We start from the raw sequence: 15,988 nt of genomic DNA, 5'->3' as shown, positions 1-15,988 counted from the left end.
GCTTAAAATTAATTTCAGAATTTGGAATTGGTATTTCTGGAAGAGAAGATTCAAAAAGGGTTATGACTTGTTAGAAGTTCCCGAAAGCCTACCTTTAAATGTGGAGAAGGATCTGGTGTGATTGTAGATATAACTGGCTCGTTCAGAAAGGGGGGAGGGGTGAAAATATTTTTAAATTAAATGGGTCAGAATTTGGCCTTCTTGAAGTAAGGTGAAGGGCACGGTCACCAAGATCTGAACAGGAGTAATCTGCCCGAGGTTTGATATAGGTGCCAATCCACTTAAAATAGTAATGACATCTCTGAGGTACTGAACTCGGGAATGCCACTCCAGTGCAGGAAGCATTCAGTTGTTGGGACCATGCACATACATTTTCAAATCTTTGCTGTATCAATGTCGTGCGGTGCGGGGGTGCCAATGTATGTACACCAACTGGGATCTCGGAAGTGGATCCTTCCCTCTGTGGGTATGCCCAGTGCTGGGGGGTGGAATGGAATTGTCCCACGGTGGTGATTGACCTTATACTCTTCAGGGTCTTAGAAAAATCTCATTGCAATGGGTAATATTTTTCAATGCCTTAATATGGTTGGTATAAAGTTAATGTTCCCCATGGTTGGGGAAGTGAAGATCAAAGGTAACCATTGAAATAAAGGGGAATTTTTCACCGTGTGGTGAACGTCTGGGGAAGCTGTGGAGGCTCTGTCGTTGGGAATCAGTAGGTTTCTGCATAACGTGTGCTTACTAACTGCACCAACCAAATGTCACTGCACAGGAGAAACAGGACATTAGTGTGGTGTGTCACTGTCTTTGCGATCCCTGCGTGACCCTATTCACAATGGTTGGGAAGGTTAAAACGAGGTCAGTTTTTCTCAGTATTCGGACAGATTGCATTAAACCAGCTGTCACTACTTCAGTGCTCCACCTGTGATGTGTGGCAGAGAAACTCTGCCTGACTGATTTAAAGACCCCCTCAACGTGTGGAAATGGCCCTGCCTCGGGCCGCTGTGCTAACGTGGATTTATCAGTATCATGAACTACACAGAAGCTGAGGTGCAGCAACAGAGAGTTTCTGTCCCATTGTTCTGGTTCAAGGCTTTTGCCACTTGCTGTTCCCAAGCAACAGATAAATCACGTTTGATTCACTCAGCAATGGAGAGGGCTGATGTGGGTGGTATAGTTAATGATGTGTATGTGGCATTTAATGGTATGACATAGTCGACCCGCTGGCAAAAATGGGCACTTAGAAAAGTAAGTTTGAGAGTAGTGGTGAATATTTTTCAAATTAGAGGAAAGTATTCATCAGGTGTCAGTGTGAGGTCACAGGTTTTACTCATTATATTTATTAATAACCCAGATTTGGTTCCAAAGGCTGGTTTTGCTCATTTTATTTGATTTACTGAGGTATAGCGTGAAATGGTCCCTTCCAGCCCTTTGAGCGCACCGCCCGGCAACCCCACACTTACCCTACTAACCTGTGGGAGGAAACTGGAGAGTCTGGAGAAACCACAGGCATTCCATGGGGAGGACGTACAGACGACGTCGGAGTTGAGCTCCAGACTCTGAACGCCCGAGCTGTAATAGCGTCGCGCAAACTGCTCAGCTACTGTGGGTTTCCAAATGTTCATATATCCTATACCAAAGAATTTTCTCCAGCAATTACCCTACAACTGAAGTGAGACTCACCAGTCTATAGTTCTCCCTTGTTCCCTTCTTCAGTAGAGGTACAACATTAGCCACTGGCCAGTCCTCCGAGACCTCACCTGTGACTAGAGAGGACACACAGGTACTAGTCAAGGGACCAGCAATCTCGTCTCCAGCTTCCTTCAATAACGTTGGTAAATCCTATCAAGCCTTGGGGCTTATCCACCTTCATACTCATTAAGAGGCCCAACACTTCCTCCTCCCTGACCTCTGAAACCCTAACGTATTCCTCCAGCTCGGATCTCCTGATCCTCCATGTCCTTTTCCTTGGTAAATAATGAAGCAAAGTATTCATTAACTACCTCACTCATTTCAGAATCACAATTAGAATCCGGTTTAATATCACCAGCATATGTCGTGAAACTTGCTAACTTAGTGGCAGCAGATCAATGTGATACATGATAATAGAGATAAAACAATTACAGTAAGTATATTTGTGTATTAAATAGTTAAATTAAAAATGGTGCAAAAACAGAAATAATAATAAGTAGTGAGATAGTCTTCACGGGTTCAATGTCCATTCAGAAATCGGATGGCAGAGGGGAAGAAGCTGTTCCTGAATCATTGAGTGTGTGTCTTCAGGCTCCTGTACCTGCTCCATGATGTAACAGTGAGAAGAGGACATGTGTTGGGTGCTGGGGGTCCTTAACAATGGACATTGCCTTTCTGAGGCACTGCTCCTTGTAGGTGTCTTGGATATTATGGAGGCTGGTAAACCAATTTCCCCCGGGATTAATAAAGTATGACTATGACTATGACTAAGATAGAGCTGACTAATTATACAACTTCCTGCAGCTTCTTTCTGTCCTGTGCAGTAGCCCCCCAACCCATCTTCCCCATACCAGACAGTGATGCAGCCTGTCAGAAAGCTCTCCATGGTACATCTGTAGACATTTTTGAGTGTTTTAGGTGACAAATGAAATCTCCTCAAACTCCTGATTAGATATAGTTGCTGCCTTGCCACCTTTATAACTACATCGATATTTTGGAACCAGATTGGATCTTCAGAGATCTTGACACCTAGGAACTTGAAATTGCTCACTCTCTACTTCTGATCCCTCTGAGGATTGTTTTGTAATCCCTCGTCCTACTCTTCCTGAAGTCCACGATCAGCTCTTTGGTGGTCTTACTGACGTTGAGTGCAAGGTTGTTGTTACGGCACCACTCAACTAGCTGGTACATCTTCCCATGTACACCCTCTTGTCTCCATCTGAGATTCTGCCAACAAAGTAGTTGGTATCATCAGCAAATTTCTAGATGGCATTTGAGCTGTGCCTAGACACACAGTCATGGGAGTAGACATACAGAGGGAGTAGAGCAGTGGCCTAAGCACACACCCCTGAGGTGCGCCAGTGTTGATTGCCAGCGAGGAGGAGATATTATTACCAATTCGCACAGATTGTGGCCCAGGTTCCAGATGCAGAGGCCCAGGTTCTGTAGCTTATCAATCTGCAGTGTAGGAAGGAATGTGTTAAATGCTGAGCTATAGTCAATGAACAGCATCCTGACATAGGAATCGTAATGCCCAGGTGACCTAAGTCCATGTGAAGAGCCATTGAGATTGCGTCTGCCACAGACTTGGATGCATTCTCTGTACTCAAGCAAATGTTTCCCCCTTTATTCTCGAGTGGTCCCACCCTCTTCCTAATTATGCTCTTGCTTTTGCTATATGCACAGAAAGCCTTGGGATTCACTTTTATCCTACTTTCATGGCCCCTTCTGGCTTTCCTAATTCCCTTCTTTAGCTCTTTTCTGGCTTCTTTAAATTCCTCATCTGCTCTGTTTGATCCTAACTTCCAAAGCTTTACATACTTTTCCTTTTTCTTTTTGGCCAAATTCATCACCTCTGAACATCTAAGGTTCTCTCATCTTCCCATTCCTGTCTTTCCTTCTAACAGGAACATTCCTTTCCTGTGCTCTGTGCAATTGACCTTTAAACAGCTTCCACACGTCTGATGTGGACTTGTCAGAGAAAAGGTGTTCCCAATTAATGCTCCTCAGTTCCTGCCTAATGCCTCATAATTTGCTTGACTCCAATTTAAAAGTCTCCCACAAGGACCATACCTATCCTTATCTATAGCTATCCTGAAAGTTAAGGAGTTGTGGTCACTGTTCACCCGCTGAAAGGTCAGTTACCTGGCCAGGCTCGTTATCCAACACCAGGTCCAGTACAGCCCCTCCTCTCGGTCTGATTTAAGACACCTTCCTAGAGACACTTAATAAATTCTTCCCCATCTAAACCCTTTTCACTAAGAAGGTCCTAGTTTATATTTGGGAAGTTGAGATCCCCCATGACAACAACCCTATCATTTTTGTATATTTCCTTAATCTGATTACACATCTGTTCCTCAATGTCCCAGTGGCTATTGGGGGTCTGTAGTACAATCCCATCAGTGTGATCGCACCCTTCCCATTCCTGAGTTCCACCCAAATAGACTCAGTGTCTGACCCCTCCATTATGTCTCCTCTGATTGCAGCTATGATATTGTCCCCACCACCCCTCTTTACCTCCTGTTCTCGCTTTTCTAAAACATCAAAAACCTGGTACATTAATCACCCATTCTTGCCCCTCTCTCAACCAAGTTTCTGTAATGGCTACAACATCATAGTTCCATATACTGAACAATGCTCTAAGTTCATCACCCTTACCCATAATGCTCCTAGCATTAAAATATACACACTTCAACCTATCCGACCTGTCATACCTGTTATCTTGATTTTGCCTTTCAATACTTTCCCTGACATCTACCTTCCTGTCTGACCCTCCCTTACTGACCTGTGGCTCCGGTACCAACCCCCTGCCCATGGTCCGTGCCGAGGAATAGTGAGGTAGAGTTCATGGACTGTGCTTTGAGAGGCTGGTTATGGCAGAATTAACTTCTGTGTCAGTAAGTGCTTGGACCTGCTGCAGTTTGCCTATGGCCGTGGTAGGTCTACAGTGGATGTGATTTCACTGGCTCTTCATGTGGCCTTGGGTCATCTGGACAATACAAATACCCATGTCAAGATGTTGTTTATTGATTACAATCATTCCTATAGTTCTGATCAAAAAGCTCCAGAACCTGGGCCTCTGTGCCTCCCTCTGCAACTGAATCCTCGGCTTCCTCACTGGAAGACCACAACTGTACAGATCTGAAATAAAATCTCCACCTCGCTGACAGTCAACACTGGTGCACCTCAGGGATGTGTGCTTAGCCCTCTGCTCTACTCTCTCTACACCCACGCCTGTGTGGCTAGGAATAGCTCAAATGCCGCCTTTAAATCTGCTGATGATACAAACATTGTTGGCAGAATTTCAGATGGTGATGAGAGGCGTGCAGGAGTGAGATGCATCAGCTAGTTCAATAGGTTTCACAGGTACATTTAATGTCAGAGAAATGTATACAATATACAACCTGAAATTCTTTTTCTTCACAAACATCCACGAAAACAGAGGAGTGCCTCAAGGAATGAATGACAGATAAATGTTAGAGCCCCAAAGCTTCCCCCCATAACTCCCCCTCCCATGTATATACAGCAGTAAGGCAACAACCCCCACCCTCACCAGCAAAATTGCCTCAGCACCCCCACTGAGTGCTTAAGCGTGCAACAGAGCATCATTAAAGACACAGACTCTCAGTACTCCAAAGACTACTCGTTCACCTGGTATTCGACATACCACAGGCTCTCCCTCTCTCCCTAATAAGTGAAAAGAGGTGTCCCTATTTCACAGCGAGAGGGGAGACGTAACAAACAACTCGCTGATTTACAATGTTAAAATTCTGTTGGGTCGCTTTTTCCGAGCTCTGTGCCTGGAGAGTCGGCATCATAAAGGCTCAGCTGTCTGGACACACAACCCCCGGCAGCTAACCCTCTGCTCCCGATGTTCCGTGTTCTCCCGCGACTCCTCGGTCAGGGGCACCGGTCTAGAGTCAGCTTGTCCCCAGAGCCACGAAATCCCAGAACCCTGAAGGCGCGCTGTCTCCCAGGCCATGTCCTTGGGATATTAAAAAGTGGCCAGTCGTGAGGCTCTGGGAGCAGGTCCCATTCCCGCAAAGAGCCAAAGTCAGAGTGCTGAAGCTGAACTCCAGGTCAGGGTCTTCAAAAGAACCCCCCCATACCCTGAAAAGGAGAAAAAGAGATACCAAAGATAGAAATAAAGCAGTTTCCAAAGATGCAAGCAAAGGATTCACCATTTAGCAGCACCTTAACTTTGCCCCACCTTCACAGGAGTTGTAGCAATGACATTACACTCAATGTCAGCAAGACCAAAGAACCAATTGTGGGCCTTAGAAGAGGTAAGATGAGGGAACACACACCAGTCCGTAGAGGGATCAGAAGTGGAAAGGGTGAGCAATTTCACGTTCCTGGGTGTCAACGTCTCTGAGGATCTATCCTGGGCCCAACATAGTTGATGTAGTTACAAAGAAGGCACGACAGAGGCTATACTTCATTAGGAGTTTGAGGAGATCTGTTATGTCACCAAAGACACTTGCAAATTTCTACAGTTGTACCATGGAGACTGTTCTGACTGGCTGCATCACCGTCTGGTATGGGGGGAGAGGGCACTCACAGGATAAGCTGCAGGAAGTTGTAAGCCTAGTCAGCTCCACCACAGGCACTAGCTTCCATTAGTATCCAGGACATCTTCAAGGAGCAGTGCCTCCAAAACGTGGCGTCCATCACCCAGGTCATGCCTTGTTCTCATTGCTGTCATCAGGAAGGAGGTACAGAAGCCTGAAGGCACACACTCAATGATTCAGGAACAGCTTCTATCCCTCTGCTACCCGATTTCTGAACTCTGGTTGTTGTGATGCGTCTAGTGTGGTAGTGTAGTGAGTAATGCTGGTCGCCCTCACTTCCTGCCTGTACACAGCCTCTCCAACAGCAAGCCTCGTGTAGTACCTCCTCGCTGGTGACACATGGAAACTCAACTCCTTTCAGACTCGGGTCGAACTACAGAGGACAGGGAGGAGGTCTGGCCCCTGCACACGTAGCATGCAGGCCCACTGCTGTGCGGACATGCCCTGGTACTCGTGAACCAGATCCCCAGCTATGGGTAAATATCCCCACTGCCTTGTGGGCAGCCTCAGGAGAGACAAAAGCTACGGGAATAAACCCAGACAGCAGATCCGGAATAGAGCGCCTAAGCTGGCTGGACGCCATTGAACATCCTTCCAGCAGCTCCTGCAGCCAAGCTGATGCCAAAGGTACTGCTTCATAAGCTTTCTTTCGGACCACACTGGTGAGGCCGAGAGGTGGTCTTGACGACTGAGCATCTCAGGGTCTCCATACCTTCTGCCCAGGCTTGTGATGATGGTCATCATCACCCACTGCCCTTCGAGACAGACGGATGCCAACCATCTCTATATCTCATGGTGGAAGCTTGTCTTTAGGCTCCTAGACGTCCTGCTTGACAACAAGAGGGCATGTTCTGGATAGCAAGGGTCCTTAATGATAAATGCTGCCTTCCTGAGGTCCTGCTTTTTGAGGGTGTCCTCGACAGTCGGGAGGCTTGTGCCCGTGATGGAACTGGCTGAAACTACAATCCTCTACAGCCTCTTTCGAGCTTCTGCATTGAGCCTCCCTACCAGGCAGTGATGTGAACAGTCAGAATGTTCTCTATGGTACATCTGTAGAGATTTGCTGGAGTCTTTGGTGACATACCAAACCTCCTGATGAGGTTTAGCTGTCGATGTGCCGCCTTTATGATTGCATCAAAACGTTGAGTGCAGGAAAACTCCTCTCAGATGTTGAAGCACAGGAGCTTGAAGCTGCTCATGGCTGACCCCTCAATGAGGACTGGTATGTGCTCTCCCAACTTCACCTTCCTGCAGTCCACCATCAGCTCCTTGGTCTTACCGACGTTGAGTATAAGGTTGTGTTTGTGTCGCCACTCAACCAGTATCTCCTACTTAGCCAGTTGAGATTCTGCCAAAACGAATGATGACATTGGCAAATTGAGAGATGGCATTTGAGCTGTGCCGAGACACACAGTCATGAGTGCAGAGGGAGTAGTACAGTGCCCATCCTTGAAGTATGCCAATCTTGATTGCCAGTCAGGAGGAGTTGCTATTGGTGATCTGCACTGGCTGTGGGCCTCTGGTCAAGGATTCAGTTGCTGAAGGAGGTACCGAGGCTCACGTTTTAAAGCTTGCTGATTCGTAAGGGGGGTACGATGGTGTTAAACGCTGAGCTGTAATCAATCACAGCAGCCTGATGTAGATTTTGCTGATGCCCAAGTGCTCCAACACCAAGTGGGGAGCCAGTGAAATTGTGTCTGCTGTAGACCTGTTGTGCTGGTGAGCAAATTGCCAACCGTCTCTGTCTCCCCTTAGCCTCTCTCTGTCTCCCCTCAGTCTCTCTCTCTCTCTGTCTCTCTCTGTCTCCCCTCAGACTCTCTCTCTCTCTCTGTCTCCCCTCAGTCTCTCTCTCTCTGTCTCCCCTCAGTCTCTCTCTATCTACCCCCTCAGTCTCTCTCTGTCTCCCCTCAGTCTCGCTCTCTGTCTCCCCTCAGTCTCTCTCTCTCTCTCCCCTCAGTCACTCTGTCTCCCCTCAGTCTCTCTCTCTCTGTCTCCCCTCAGTCTCTCTCTCTCTGTCTCCCCTCAGTCTTTCTCTCTGTCTCCCCTCAGTCTCTCTCTCTCTCTGTCTCCCCTCAGTCTCTCTCTGTCTCCCCTCAGTCTTTCTCTCTGTCTCCCCTCAGTCTCTCTCTCTGTCTCTCCCCTCAGTCTCTCTCTCTCTGTCTCCCCTCAGTCTCTCTCTCTCTGTCTCCCCTCAGTCTCTCTCTCTGTCTCCCCTCAGCCTCTCTCTCTCCCCTCAGCCTCTCTCTCTCCCCTCAGTCTCTCTCTCTCTCTCTCTGTCTCCCCTCAGTCTCTCTCTCTCTCTGTCTCCCCTCAGTCTTTCTCTCTGTCTCCCCTCAGTCTTTCTCTCTGTCTCCCCTCAGTCTCTCTCTCTGTCTCTCCCCTCAGTCTCTCTCTCTCTGTCTCCCCTCAGTCTGTCTCTCTGTCTCCCCTCAGTCTCTCTCTCTGTCTCTCCCCTCAGTCTCTCTCTGTCTGTCTCCCCTCAGTCTCTCTCTCTGTCTCCCCTCAGTCTCTCTCTCTGTCTCCCCTCAGTCTCTCTCTCTCTTTGTCTCCCCTCAGTCTCTCTCTCTGTCTCCCCTCAGTCTCTCTCTCTGTCTCCCCTCAGTCTGTCTCTCTGTCTCCCCTCAGTCTGTCTCTCTGTCTCCCCTCAGTCTCGCTCTCTCTCTCCTCAGTCTCTCTGTCTCCCCTCAGTCTCTCTGTCTGTCTCTCCTCAGTCTCTCTCTCTCCCCTCAGTCTCTCTCTCTCCTCAGTCTCTCTCTCTCTGTCTCCCCTCAGTCTCTCTCTCTCTCTGTCTCCCCTCAGTCTCTCTCTCTCTCTGTCTCCCCTCAGTCTCTCTCTGTCTCCCCTCAGTCTCTCTCTCTCTGTCTCCCCTCAGACTCTCTCTCTCTTTCCCCTCAGTCTCTCTCTCTGTCTCCCCTCAGCCTCTCTCTCTCCCCTCAGCCTCTCTCTCTCCCCTCAGTCTCTCTCTCTCTCTCTCTCTCTCTCTCTCTCTGTCGTCTCTCTCTCTGTCTCCCCTCAGTCTCTCTCTCTCTGTCTCCCCTCAGTCTCTCTCTCTCTCTGTCTCCCCTCAGTCTCTCTCTCTCTCCCCTCAGTCTCTCTCTCTCTCCCCTCAGTCTCTCTCTCTCTGTCTCCCCTCAGTCTCCCTCTCTGTCTCCCCTCAGTCTCCCTCTCTGTCTCCCCTCAGTCTCTCTTTGTCTCCCCTCAGTCTCTCTCTCTCTCTCTCCCCTCAGTCACTCTCTCTCTCTCCCCTCAGTCACTCTCTCTCTCTCTCCCCTCAGTCTCTCTCTCTCTGTTTCCCCTCAGTCTCTCTCTACAGAGAATACAGGCCAGGTGAATTTACCTTCTCCCTATAAATGATGCTCTCTGATCCAGACAACATCTTGGTGCCTCTCTTCTGAACCCTCTCTGAAGTCTCCAAATCCTTCCTGTAATATGGCAACAAGGAAGTTTAATGTATTATCAAATTAAGTATGCACTTTATTAGGTAGACCGGTGCACCTGTTAATTAATGCAAATATCTATCAAAAGACAAACATGTAGCAATACCTCAATGCATAAAATCATGCAGACATGGTCAAGAGGTTCAGTTGTTGCGCAGACCAAATGAAAGAATGGGGAGGAAATGTGATCTCTGTGAGTTTGAGCATGTAATGATTGTTAGTGCCAGGTTGTCAGGAATTTTGACACACAGCAGTTTCTAGAGGATGGTGCGAGAAAGAAAGCACACCCAGTTGTGGTGCAGTGGGTCCTGTTGCTTCCTCATGGCTCCAGGTTCAATGTGGAGTTCGTACTTTTCCCTGGTCTCCGTTTCCCTCTGACATTGTAAAGCTGTGTGTAAATTGCCACAAGTGGCAAAAGAATTGAAAGGGAGCATTGGTAGGGAAATTATCTTACAGGCCAAGTTGTCCTTATAAACTACATATCAATGTTGTCACAAAGACAGCTTCTTCCACCTCCAATGGGATCCCACCACCAAGCACATCTTCCCCCTCCTTCTGCTTTCCACAGGGATCGCTCCCTATGCGACTCCCTTGTCCATTCATCCCCCCCATCCCTTCCCATCGATCTCCCTCCTGGCACTTATCCTTGTAAGCGGAACAAGTGCTACACATGCCCTTACACTTCCTGCCTCATCACCATTCAGGACCCCAGACAGCCCTTCCCTGTGAGGCGACACTTCACCTGTGAGTCGGCTGGGGTGATATACTGCGTCCAGTGCTCCCAATGTGGCCTTCTATATATCGGCGAGACCCGACGCAGACTGGGAGATCATTTTGCTAAACACCTACACTCTGCCCGCCAGAGAAAGCAGGATCTCCCAGTGGCCGCACATTTTAATTCCACGTCCCATTCCCATTCTGATATGTCAATCCACGGCCTCCTCTGCTGTAAAGATGAAGCCACACTCAGGTTGGAGGAACAACACCTTATATTCCGTCTGGGTAGCCTCCAACTTGATGGCATGAACATTGATTTCTCTAACTTCCGTTCATGCCCCTCCTCCCCTTCTTACCCCATCCATTATTTATTTTTATTTCCCCCCTTTTTCTTTTTCTCTCTCTGGCCCTCTCACAATCACTCCTTGCCTGCTCTCCATCTTCCTCTGGGCTTCCCTCCCCCTTTTCTTTCTCCCTAGGCCTCCCGTCCCATGATCCTCTCATATCCCTTTTGCCAATCAACTTTCCAGCTCTTAACTTCATCCCTCCCTCTCCTGTCTTCTCCTATCATTTTGGATCTCCCCCTCCCCCTCCCACTTTCAAATCTCTTACTATCTCTTCTTTCAGTTGGTCCTGACGAAGGGTCTCGGCCCGAAACGTCGACTGTATTTCTTCCAATAGATGCTGCCTGGCCTGCTGCGTTCACTAGCATTTTGTGTGCGTTGCTTCTTTTCCCTTAGTGTTTGAATACATCTCTCTAGTTCACCATTGATGAGATTTTGTGTTGTGTGATGTGTGGTAGACGGAATGTACACCATAATTCAGAGGAGATCTGATTTCCATCCTCACCACCAAGCCCGGGAGAGGGATGGTTAAGCCTGGAATAGCACTGCTGATTTCTGCCGCCAGCCATTCATTATCAACTCAAGGTCAAAGTTGAGTTCATTGTCATGAGCTCAAGCACAAGTGCAAGGAAAACTTTCTCAGCAGTAATACCACAGGCACATAGCGTTCACAAGGAAGATATTAAATACATATAAGGTTTGCAAGGAAGAGCACAATGGAAGAAAACAAAAGATGGCCATATATCTTAGGAAAGATGTGTGGGTGTAAGAGAGGGTCCAGAGAAGAATAATCCAGGAATGAAAGGCTGTAATATTTGAAGAGTTTGATATCTCAATGGAGTTTAGAAAGATGGGTGAAGGATGGGGGAAGTGTCATTGAAACCTGCTGAATACTTGTGGGGAGGATGTTCCCATTAGTAGGAGAGCCTAGGATCTGAGGGCACAGCTTCAAAATAAAGGAATGTCCCTTTGGAACTGTGATGAGGAGTAATTTCTTCAGCCAGAGAATGCTGAATTTGTGGAATTCATTGCCACAGAGGGCTATGGAGGCCAGGCCATTGGGAATATTTAAGGCAGAGATTGATAGATTCTTGATTGGTAGGGGGTTAAGGGTTAGGAGGAGAAGATGAGATTGAAAAATAAAGTCTACCAAGATGGACAGAATGCACGAATCCTACAGCTACAGTGCCTTGAGAAGGTATTCGCCCTCAACCCTTTGTTCACGTAAAGGAGTATTACAACCAGAGATTTTGATCAATTTAATTGAGAACTGTTTTGAAAGTTGCCTTGAGAGGCATGTTTTAAGGATGTGTGATTATAGATCTCGTTCAAGATCAGAAATGTTATATTTTGTTGAAATTAAAACCATGATTGGCTGTTTCTATTGCTTTCTTTGTGATGAAACACTTCAGGGGTAGAGTCATAGAAAAGTACAGCACATTTAATCCATGCTGAACTATTTAAATGTTTACTCTCATCAACCTGCATTTGGGCCATAGCCCTCCACACCCCTACCATCCATGTACCCATCCAAACTTCCCTTAATCATTGAAATTGAGCTGGCATGAACCACTTGAACTGGCAGCTTGTTCCACATGACCCTCTGCATGAAGAAGTTTGCCTTATGTTCCCCTAGCTTTTCACCTTTCACCCTTAACCCATGACTTCGAGGTGTAGTCCCACCCAATATCAGTGGGAAAAACCTGCTTGCATTTACCCTATCTATACCCCTCTTAATTTTGTCTACCTCTATCAAATCTCCCTCCAATCTTCTGCATTCCAAGGAATGAAGTCCGAACCTATCCATCTATCCATATAAACTCGGGTTCTCCAGACCCAGCAACATCCTTGTAAATTTCCTCTGTACTCTTTCAACCTTATTTACATCTTTCCTGTAGGTAGGTGACCAAAACTGCACACAATACTCCAAATCTGGCCCACACCATTGTCTTTTAATCTTCAACATAACATCCCAACTCCTGTACTCAGTATATTGATTTTTGAAGGGCAATGTGCTAAAAGCTTTCTTTACGACCCTATCTACCTGTGATTCTGCATTCAATGAATTATGAACCTGTATTCCCAGATCTTTGTTCCACAGAACTCTTCAATGCCCTACCCTCGTTGGTCCTGCCAAAGTACAAAACCTCACACTTGCCTGCATTAAATTTAATCAGTAATGGACATTGAGATTTATAAAGTTCAGCATAAAAATCTTGAAAAATCGTATTAATTTCTTCATATTCCTGAGCCAAGGTACCATCTTTCCTATGAATTTTCATGATTTGCCTTTTGGCTGCAGCCATTTTTAATTGAGATGCGAGCAGTTTATTATTTTTATCTCCAAACATATAAAATTGGCTTTTTAACTTAAGCAAATATCCTTCAATGGGATGAGTTAATAACAGGTTATATTGTGATTGAATTTCCACCCTCTGTTTAAATAACAAAGTTATTCGGGGCAAGTGCATAGATATTATCTAAATCTTTAAGCACTGATGGACTTTGCTGTCCACTACGTCCCCAATATTGGTGTCATCGGCAAATTTTCTGATCCAGTTAACCACATTCAGATCAAATCAGGTTTAAGTATCGTTCAAACCATGCGTAGACACAGCTGAATGAGTCAGCGATCCTTTGGGGCCACGGTGCAAACATTCAAAATAGTGAGTAAAGTAATTCAAATTAGTGAGCAAAGAAGCATATGCACTCACAGAAAAACTATACAGTCCAAAACCCTAAGCAGCAATCTCTGGCAATCAGTGATGTGCAGATACACACAATCCAGCCTGTCCTTCCATCGCTCAGACATGGGAGGGTAGCACCGACTGTCCACCCCCAACACCCGAGGCTTGAGGGCCTAGTCCGAGATATGCAGCTTCCATGTCATCTGCCCCTCCACCAGACCAGGGTAACAGGCCTGCGACAGCTTACATTATCACTGTCCAACAGAGTCTTGAGATAGCAAGTGAAATGTCCGAGACCTCTCCCACGGTTATATTGGACCAACTCCGATGCTTCCAAGTAGCGGGTAGCAATACGGCCTGTAGCCGGTCCAGCTCCTTTCCTGATATCCCGGCCGGCTCCTTCGGCACCTCGAGCTGAGACCAGTCCATCTACTCTGATCAATGAGCAACTCACTGATGGAGTAGCCCTGCAGTACTCGAAGTTCTTGGAGGAGAATCGTCTTTGGGTGGTTAAAAAAAATACTAATTTACAAAGTAAAAAGCACCTTTGATTGGCCCCCGAGAGGCTGCTGCATTTGCACGCGTCACCATCTTACTTGAAGGATCTTACTGGATTCATTGATATAGATGACAAACAATAATGCACCCAGCACCGATCCCTGCAGCACTCCACTGGTCACTGGTCTCCAGTCAGAGAAGCAAACATCTACTACCACTCTCTGGCTTCGCCCACAAAGCCAGTGCCTAATCCAATTTACTACCTCATCTTGAATTCAAACAACTGAACCTTCATAACCAACTTCCCATGAGGGACCTTGTCAAATGCCTTGCTGAAGTCCATGTAGACAACATCCACTTTAACACTTAAGCTTTAATACTTTGTTTTTTGATTATTATTGATATACTGTTCAGCCTGGTTGATAGTTTAACTCTTATTCTACATATGGATATGTTATCTCGATTATTTTGATGTATTTTCTCTGTTGTTGATTTTCAATAATAATTAATAAAAAGACTTAAAAAGGAAAAGACAACATCCACTGCCTTGCCTTCATCAACTTTCCTGGTAACTTCTGAGAAAAACTCTACCAGATTGGTTAGGCATGAACTACCACATGAGAAGCCATGCTGACTATCCCTAATCAGTCCATATCTATCCAAATACTCACGTATCTGGTTCCTTGGAATACCTTCCATGACTTTTCCAACATTGATGTCTGGTTCATAGGCCTATAATTTCCTGGTTTATTTTTAGAGCATTTCTGAAACAGTGGGACAATTCTCCTTCACCTTGTTTGCTAGAGCAACTTCATGCCTTCTTTTAGACCTCCTGATTTATTTTTTAATTGTTCTTGTATTCCATAAGCACCTCATTTGTTTCTATCTGCCTATTCCTGTTATGCACTTCCTTTTGTTTCTTGATCAGGGCCTCAATATCTCTTGCAAACCAACTTTCCCTACACTTGTTATCTTTACCTTGTATTCTGACAGGCGCATACAAGCTTTTTATTATCAAAATTTTGCTTTTGAAATCCTCCCACTTATCAAGTACACCTTTGCCAGAAACACCTTTGTCCCAATTCACACTTGCAAGGTGCTTTCTGATACCATCAAAATTGGCCTTTCTCCAATTTAGAATCTCAACCTGTGGACCAGACCTATCTTTTAACATATTTACTTTGAAATCAATAGCATTAGATGTAAAGTGTTCCCCTGCACAAATTCCGTAACCTGCCTTGTCTCATTCCCTAATAGGAGATCAAGTATCACACACTCTCCCATACAGAATATGGAAATTTTCCTGAACACATTTGACAAACTCTATCCCATCTAGTCCTTTTACAGTATGGGAGTCCCAGTCAATATGTGGAAAGTTAAAATCACTTGTTATCATAACCTTGTGTTTCTGGCAGCAGTCCACAATCTGCAAGAACCAGTGTAGAGAAAAGGTAACACAGTTCACTTCAATGGAAGCACTGAGTAATCTGTACACCATGGCAGATTGACAAATGTTGATGTTTGGAGGGACTTGAGTGAACTTGCAACCCAGTTACTAAGAACCTGGCATGTAGGAGTAGTAGGCAAATGGTGTGTTGAAAGCAGACTAATGATTGAATACGAGAGTAAAGATGTCTTGCCACAATTATATGGAACTTTAATTATTGGAAGATGAAATTGAATAGGGACCTTGAGGAATACAAGGCCTTGGTGAGACCACGCCTGGAGTATTGCGTGCAGTTTTGGTCCCCTAATCTGAGGAAAGACATTCTTGCCATAGAGGGAGTACAAAGAAGGTTCACCAGATTGATTCCTGGGATGGCAGGACTTTCATATGATGAAAGACTGGATTGACTAGGCTTATACTCATTGGAATTTAGAAGATTGAGGGGGGGATCTTACTGAAACATATAAAATCCTAAAGGGATTGGACAGGCTAGATGCAGGAAGATTGTTCCCGATGTTGGGGGAGTCCAGAACGAGCGGTCACAGTTTGAGGATAAAGGGGAAGCCTTTTAGGACTGAGATGAGGAAAAACTTCT

General features: G+C 46.0%; 1 protein-coding gene across 10 annotated transcripts in view; it reads left to right on the top strand.

The window, feature by feature from the left end:
- Positions 1-15,988, top strand: part of camkk1a (calcium/calmodulin-dependent protein kinase kinase 1, alpha a) — a 201,924-nt gene that overhangs the window by 89,228 nt on the left and 96,708 nt on the right. The gene's annotated exons all lie outside the window — the stretch shown is intronic.

This window comes from Mobula hypostoma, chromosome 23 (genome assembly GCF_963921235.1).
Source record: "Mobula hypostoma chromosome 23, sMobHyp1.1, whole genome shotgun sequence".
Taxonomy (NCBI): domain Eukaryota; kingdom Metazoa; phylum Chordata; class Chondrichthyes; order Myliobatiformes; family Myliobatidae; genus Mobula; species Mobula hypostoma.
The sequence above is the reverse complement of the archived record's forward strand: the minus strand, read 5'-3'. Positions and strand labels throughout refer to the sequence as shown.